The sequence below is a fragment of the Seriola lalandi genome, unplaced genomic scaffold (genome assembly GCF_002814215.2).
Source record: "Seriola lalandi dorsalis isolate HSWRI2012SDOR001 ecotype SW California unplaced genomic scaffold, Sedor1 jcf7180002054893, whole genome shotgun sequence".
In the NCBI taxonomy this organism is placed as follows: Eukaryota; Metazoa; Chordata; class Actinopteri; order Carangiformes; family Carangidae; genus Seriola; species Seriola lalandi.
In genome coordinates this window covers 132,840-141,860 of record NW_019525445.1, presented here as the reverse complement: position 1 = coordinate 141,860, position 9,021 = coordinate 132,840, and positions in this window count along the sequence as shown.

The following is a 9,021-nucleotide window of genomic DNA, read 5'->3' as shown; positions in this document are numbered from 1 at the left end:
TGACTCCGAGACTCAAGGACACACACAGACATGAAGCCTTGAGATGATAATCTGTCCCTTGTTATAGTTGCTTCAGTCAGGCTCATGTCCATAAGTGAGAGAAATCCTTTCACCCTTCACAAACTGAAAGCGCCGATGTGCGTTTGTGCTGTTACTGAGAACACAACAACTTTTCACATCCAGCAGCAGCCTCAGGGTTGTAACCCCTGTGAACGCCTGTGAACTACAACCAAACAACCACACACATCAGCTTATGGGAAAAAGCAAAACCCTGTCCAGCCACAACATGACTCAACACTGCACTGATCAGTTGTAGTTGGTAGCTTTGGTCTATAAATAAGGCCTCGCTATCTTGCTCGCACGTCAGTCTGTGGTAGCACACACTGATCCAGTGAGTAACTGTAAATGAGACCCTTGATCTGGCTTTGGATCATGGCCCTGATCACTGCTGCTGTGCTCAATGTGGAAGTGGGAGGTACATAAATTCTGTATTTGCTTTGTTTTCTATTTTTCGGTTTTTGTTGTCTTCTATAGCCACACATAACTGCCATTAATTTGATACTGTATGAGTTGCGATAAAATGTGATCAAAAACACTTCGATTTTTGTAGAAATTACAACAAACAAGATCAAATCTGTTAATTAGCGAGATGTGGAGGTGCTGCTAGGTGGATTTCTTTTTAACTTTACAACTGAGAGTGCGCTCAAGCCTCTTAAATAACTCTTTTCCAAATTGTGAAGCCATTCCTCAAATAGCTTGGAAACTAAGATGGACAAGGGAGATGGTAAACATGGAGAACATTGAAGGTGAGGCATCTCAAGTGACACCTAATCTGGGCTGCACCATAGTTAATGCGCCAGAGTTCAGTTTACGTTCACATCAAACATCAGAAAGGGGAAAAAATGTGATCTCAGTGACTTTGACCGTGGTATTATTGTTGGTGTCAGGCGGCTGGTTTGAGTCTGAAACTGCTGATCTCCTGTGATTCACACATGACAGTCTCTAGAGTTTTAACTCAGAATGGTGAATAAAACAAAAAAACACCCAGTGGGCTGCAGTTCTGTGGACGAGAGAGGTCAGAGGAGAATGGCCAGACTTGGTTGAGATGAAAGGCTATGGTGTCAAAACTTGAGGCAGATAAGCTACAACAGCAGAAAACCATGTCAGGTTCCACTCCTGTCAGCCAAGAACAGAAACCTGAGGCTGCAGTGGAAACAGGCTCACCAACACAGGACAGCTAAAGACTGGAAAAATGCAGGCTACTCTGATGATCTGGATTTCTGTTGAGGTATGTAGATGGTATAGTCGGAATTTGGCATCAACAGCATGAATCCATGGACCCAACCTGCTTTGTGTCAACGGTGGAGGCTGGTCGTGTAATGGTGTGGGGAATGTTTACTTGACTCACTTTGGACTCTTAATACCAGTCAATCAAGGTTTGAATGCCACAGCCTATGTGAGTATTGTTGAAGACCATGTGCATCCATTTATGACACAGTTTACCATCTTCTAAAGGCTAATTCCAGCAGGATAATGCACCATGTCACAAAGCAAAAGTCGTCTCAAAGTGGTTTCATGAGCGTGACAGTGAGTTCAGTGAACTTCAGAGGCCTCCCCGGTCTCCAGATCTGGGTCCAACAGAACACCACTGGGATGTGGTGGAACAGGAGATTGGCAGCATGAAAGTGCAGCTGACAAATCTGCAGAAATGATGTGATGCAGTCATGTCAACATGGAGCTCAAATGAATGTTTCCAACATGTTTTGGAATCCATGCCATGAAGACCTGAGGCTGTTTGGAGAGCAGAGGCCCCATCTAGTATTAGTATGGTGTTCCTAATTAAGTGCTTAGTGAGTGTGCAGTGTGAGCTGTTAAACACTCACAGCTGTCATACCAACACACACGGGACCTGTAGATCCTTACAGATGATGAGAAGTGGAGATGTCTTTGTACCACACAAATCCTAAGATCAACCTTCAAACTAAGAACAGCCTCTTAAGTTGTGGATAGTATTTGGGGCCTTAGTGGTGTTCTGGGAGTTGAAAGTCAAACAGTTCTCAGCTTGAGGTGTTGAGCCTCCCATACCCTCTGTATAGATGTCCATGACAGATCCATATCTTACTGAGGCCAGCAGGAGTTCCCATCCGGCTTTTACGTAGCTGAGAGAAGAATTTCAAAAAAACTTTTTTATGATATGTTTTATTCTACTATTCTTGTTTTTTATTTTACAGGCCACCCTAAGTCCTACCAAAAAATATATTTTAGTTTGTGTCTGGGAAGATTGAGATATTAACTTTTTTACTTGTTTGTTATTAAGTTTATACGAGTGAAAAAATGTGTTAGAGCCAAGTATTTTTTGAGATGTTCAATGGAGTGCCACCCTGGAATAGCTTAAAGGAGGTAAGTAAGTTCTGCTATCGCTACATAGCCAACATTAGCATTAGGAGCTGTTTACTCACCAGTCTAGAAGAAACATTGTGAATCCATAATCAAACCTCATTCCTTTACTCACCAAGAGTTGTCTCCAGTGATGGAAAGCAACGCCAATGTTAACTGTTGTCTCTCTCACGTCTTTTCTTCTACTGAGATTAGCATGCTAACCAGCTAGCCCCGGCTGGTCTCGTCACTTTTCCGATAGCAACTCACAGTAGCCTCCAATCAAGAAACCATGGATAGTAGATAGATAGATAGATAGATAGATAGATAGATAGATAGATAGATAGATAGATAGATAGATAGATAGATGGATAGATAGATACTATCTATAGGTATTTTCTGTCAGTATTTTATGCAGGTGGAAGTTTAATAGTTTTCAAACAAGTTTTGAACAAGTTGCATAGAGGTGATTTTCTTTGTTACATTGGAAACAGCTTGATGCACACAGGAAGTACTAATGTATAAAAGCAGCCACCTCTGGACGTGCATGACAATATAACTGATGTTAAAAATGACATGAAAAGAATATTCAGTTATTGAACCGCTGTCATGGGTGCTTGAATATTGTGATTGTTTTTCCCATGAGCTTTGTGGTGACTGTGGGTTTTGATCGCTCAGTCACATGCTAGGTGCCACTTCTGCTCACTATGCAGGGTCAAAAAAGGTCAGCGAACAGTGGTGAAAAGAAAAATTGATACTTGAGTTGTGTGTGTGTGTGTGCATGTGTATGCGTGCGTGCATGTGTGTGTGTGTGTGTGCGCATGTGTGTGTGTGTGTGTAATCATTGTATAACCTTTTTGTGTCGCAGCTTCAGACAGGTTTGTAGCTCACCGACTGGACACTTGTGGTGCTGCCAACACTGCAACATATGCCGTCACACCAGCTGACTGGGCTGCCTTGGCAACAGGCTGCATGTGTGTATGCATGAGTCCGTGTATGTATATGTGTGTGCATATTCATATGTGTGTGTGTGTGTGTGTGTGTGTATCTGTAGCCTGTGACAATGAATGCGTCTGTGCAACACATACTGCCTGCCTGTCTGTGTGTGTGTGTGTGTGTGTGTGTGTGTGTGTGTGTGTGTGTGTGTGTGTGTGTCCATGGTACAGTTCCAGGGGAGCACAGGAAGTTAAATATTCCTGATTGTCCTGCTGTCGGTCGGTATTCCATTTGGCAAACGCTGTTGGCCGTGTGCGTTGTCCACCATCCAACCTCGATCTGACCTACAACCAAAGGTAAATGTTGTATAGAGTTTATATGTTGTTGAATGCCATTTGCATCCACTCATTACACATACAAGATTAACTTTATTTCTCTCAGTACAAACTTGACACCAGTACTGAAGGGAGTCTTTGGCAAGAAAATGAATGATGATCGGAGTTTTCTCACACTGAGAAAATAAAAGTCACACTGACCTCAACTGTTGCTTCCACTGTACATTAGGCTTGTCTGATGTCAACATAACAATATTAGTAGCACTGGTGTTTACAACTCATAAGTTGTCTGTCTCTGTCCCTAAGAAGCCACTGTACAATCACCGCAAATGAACAGCATCAGATTACATTACATCAGGCCCGATTAGATCTAATTATCTCAGGATTAGATCATCATCTAGACACCTTTTTACCCGGGCAGACTGAGCGCCACGCCAACAGAGAGAAGAGAGACTAAGCCACTTTAATTCACGCTGGTTGTCTGAGGTTGTCTTCGCTCCTGTCGTTTCATTGTGACTTTTATTATCCAATCATGCCAGGATGCATTAGGAGGCAACTCTGACAGAGAAATCTAATTTGACTCACGCTGCTGCCGAATAATCCAAACGAGGAATGGAGGTGTCTCAGGCTCACATTGTGATCACATTGCTGTGTTGCCTGGAGGCAATCCAGCTATGACACACACAACGGCAATGTAAACATACATAAGGAGAGGAATAATGGAGATACACAAGTAAGGAGGAGGTGCGCACTTTCAGGCCTCTGAATGCACCATCACGACAATCAGATCTCAGAAAAAATATGGACACAAGGCCTTCATGTTCAGAAGTTTTGTACCAAGCTACCAGTTAGTAAAGCACCTATTTAATCCTTCCCTTGTCAAACAGGAGACTCAGCTGGTTTATTTCATTATGCAGCTAATTGCCCTTTAAGCTCTGCCAAAGCCTGCTGGATTTTTCCACAACCAAGATGGAGAACAAACGTAGAACGTAGAATGACTTCTTTTTGTACTCAAGGATGGGCAATACAGGATGATGATTGGATTTTGAACTTTCTCATAAAATTTCATCCACATTTGTTATAAATGACATACAGTGTATTCATAAATGCGCTGATTCAATTTCCTGCCTTTTCATTTGATAACCAGGCTACGGCAGAACAAAATTTACAAAGGCTACTCAGAAGTCATCAAGATATGCACTATTCCTGTTTATGTTGAATTTAATATTTTGTAATAATCCACAACCCTCTCTTTGTCTTCTTTCTGGCGGCGCCTGAAGCTGTGCTGATGAGGACGATATCTATCTGATCATGTGGGTACCTGCTGTAAAAGCTGAGCGACCATACGAGCAAATGACGAAAGTAAATGTTACGACCGTGAATGGCTAAACTAACTGCTCACAGTCGTGTCTTTGTAAAGCCTGATTTAGCCTCCACGCTGTGTTATCTCCCTAACGTGGGTGGTGGATCCGAAATTTGAGACTGTAGCTCCTGAGGTTTATCACAAAGGAACATTTTATCAGACAAACTGAGAGAACACCAGCAGCCTAAAGCAAAGAAAATAGATGTCATAATCCTTTCATAGTCATATGTAGAGTTTCTTCGATATACATTGATACCATGCCATAAAGCTTTAAACAGATGCTTTGATGTGTTATTATAGAAACTTTTTCGCTATTACTAACCCTTATTAAAAATCATCCTAGATAGATAGGGACATAAATGTCTGCACCAACAACTTGGCAATCCAGCCCTCAAAACTACAAATGTGAGCCGCATGGATTTATTGTAAGGGAAACATGAATCCACTAAATTTTGTGCCAATACTTAATAATAGTAGTTGTTGAGAGGTATTTAATTGGATAAAGGGATAACTTTGACCTGCTGCTGGTGCCAGAATAAAAAAAACAGAGATCACCTAAATTAGTGGGATTCCTCCTCTGAGCTTCATAAATGTCAGCACAAAAATTCATGGCAATCCGTCCAATAGTTGAGACATTTCTACAAACACACCACAAACATGGCTAAAAACAGTGTATTTGTGCAATTAAAATTGGTCAGAACTTTTATTTGTCGCCATATTTGTTATAAATATATTAATGGTCACTTAATTCAATGTAGTTACTCCTTTAAATGGGTCTTTGTTTGGCCTGTTGTATATTTGGACCTGATTGGGGCTCAGATGATTAGGTCCCTTTTTTGGTCACAAACGTGTAAGAACAAAAGGATGAATCATGCACAGTAATTTATCACACCTCAGGTTAGTATTTCACTGTTGAACTTACTCCTTGAAACATGCCACTGTCCTAAATCACCAGCCGCGAGCAGCAAAGTTATGTAACAAAGATTTGTCTTGGACCTCGGCGATACTCTGGCTGTGAGTTTACATGTGCGACAGTGTAATGCACCGAGTGTAAAGGTTTACATCAAGGGAGATTAAAGTTGTCCTTTTCCAGCAAATGGAGCATATACAATAGGTGGTGAGAGAAAATGAAGACGCATCCAGAAGAGAAGCAAATCTCCATATGACTGAGCTTTACCATAACAAGTCAGGTCTGTGTGAGGGCTTACACACACACACACACACACACACACACACACACGCACAATAAGAGAGAGAAAAGCAGACTCTGGAATGATAAGATATACGAAGCCACCAGTACTGCAGCAGTAATGCCCAAAATTAGTAAGGGGAGGTCAGCTCTAGCTCTACCATCTCCTACCACTTCCCTCTCTCTCCCTCCCTCTCTCTCCCTCTCTCCCTCCCTCTCTCTCTTTCTCTCCCTCGCTCACTCTTTTGTAAAAGTGAGTCAAAGCAGTCCTTTCAACCATAACGATGCTAATTTACGGTTTCATTATGGTTGTGTTGATGTATTAGTACTAAGTTCTGCAAACTGGACGTCGGCTATGGTCTCATGACAAAGTGTTGCATGTTGATAGTAATACTGATAACAAATAGAGTAATTGTCTAATAAAGCATCCATTTCATTACATTACAGCACCTTAACGTCCAGGCAGTGTAGTTTAATGTAATGTGATGAGTTCAAAGACTAAAGTTAAGATTTGTGACAGCACATAGAAGAACTCAGATACTTTTCTGAGACCTCTTTTGTTTCAGCATCGAACACGCCTTTGATTCATCTGTGTCAGATTAGCGCGTGTGGATATTTGGATACTCCCTTTATTCCTCACAGATTTGTCCCGGTTTGGTCAAAATTGAAAGGGGAGTGTGCATGAATCACATAGTTGAATTGGTTGGAAGGCCCCCACCCACCCACCCACCATCCACCAAACTCACTTCACCAAGCTCACAATTGTTTTTTCAGCTGCGAAGCCCATCCCGACAACATGATGCTGCTCCCATGCTTCACAGAAAGGATGACACGGGAAAAGGAAAACACAAAGTTTTCAACAGAGCTCTAGTGCTGCTGTCACGTAGCTCTGAGCTCTGTTCTATACATTTTGGATTTGTAAAGCGTTTGCACAAGTTATTGTCCTTCCATCGACATCTCCCATTGCACCGCTACGCTGTTCACACTCTCAACGGTAATCCTCAGAGGGGAAGATATTTGATTTCATTGTGAGATTGGAGCTGCAGTTGTGGTATTGGAGACACGTATGAAAATGCATCTTTGCTGTCTGAGCATTTAAACCACTTACAAACAGGAAACAAAAGGCCCATATACATACATACATACAAATGATCGATATATGAAAACCTTCTGCTCACCCAAAGGAAGCCATTTTCATCACCTATATTTCCCTTGTTTTGTTTTTCACAACAGTCAATCACATGATGACGGAGGTTTTAAATACTGAGTTTTTCAGCACGAATTAACACTGTTTTTGTTTAGCAAGTCAAGTTTTAGATGGGAAAGAGCAAAACAAAGTGGCCACGTGGTCTTAGCTACATTTAGAGCATCTTACACTGAATAGCACTTTTATCCTCAGGGTCAACTTGACCTGAATCTTCACTCTGCCTCCATCCTGCCCTGTGTCTCCATCTCTCTCTGTCTTTTTCTTTTTTTTCCCGTTTGTTTGTTTTATCAGGGAACTGTGACACACTGGAGAATCAGCGAGGGGTTGCAGTTGGAACTGAAGATGCAGGTAATAGCAAATCAATGAAGGGACAATCAACTGTGCGCCGTCTGTCATCCTCCTTTACACACAGCTGGATGTGAATGCATTTAAAAGCTCCGAGCAGCTAAGTCTCTCTAGTAATCATCAAATACGTTCCGTGGTCATATGGGTGGGGGGTAGTGCTTGACAGATAACAGTAAATCAATGGATCAACCAGCAGCGCTATCTCCAACACAGATGGGGCCGTTGAACAGCTTCAAATGGCCAGAGAATTTGAACGGCAGCATCAGACAGATAATAGGGCAGATGTAAGGGTGCAGACTTTGGGCCAGTTCAAGAACCGCGCTGTTGAGAGTAAATCAATGACAAGCCTATTAACCTCTGTGTCAGCTGCTCCGGTGGCTGGATGAAAGAGATAGAAGGAAGAGAGGCTGCTGAAGAAGAAGAAGATGAATAGTGTAAGAAAGGATGTGGGTAGAGAAAGCAGAGATAGAGATTACAGAGAAATGCCAGATAAAGAAAGACAACTTCAAAAGTCTGTGAAAAGAAAGGAGTGCTGGTCAGTGTCTGGAAAAGTCTGGCTCTTTTCTTTTTTTTCCCTTGATCTCTGTCACGTCTGTCTCATGCCCCCCGCCCCAAACTGAAAAATGATGCCCTGCATGGTTATTTGCCTGCAGAGGAGAGACAGCTGAGTAATTATTGCCTCAGTGGCGAGGCAGTGAACCACCATGGTGTGGCTATTTGCAATTTTCTGCTTGTTGGATCAGATGCCTCAGATGCATCTGATCCATGTTTTTGTTTTGTTTTAACTGCATATGAATGAACAATACGAAATACATCAACATAAATGTGACAGTAGTTGGTCGACATCAGACATGAAAACCAACAAAAAGGGGCTGATAGTGCCGTAGTCTTTTAAGTAACTACAGTAGAAGAGCAGGTCTAATATTTTTATTGATTTTCAAAACACGAAAAAGAAAGCAGTGTTTCCTGAACACGGACACTTCACCACGTAGCCTCATCACTCCGATTTTCTCTTTTTTCTTTGACCAACACACACACACACACACACACACACACACACACACACACACACACCATACACACACACACACACACACCACAGGGTACCTCAGGCCGCAATTCACACTCTCCAGCACCATCTATTGACCGAGACGTGCACAAGCAGGAGCCTTTACATTTATTCTTTTGTATCATGATCATGCTTCAAAAGTTAAAGCCGCCTCACACAGCAACATTTCTAATTGATCCATGGCTGGAAAAAATATGTTCA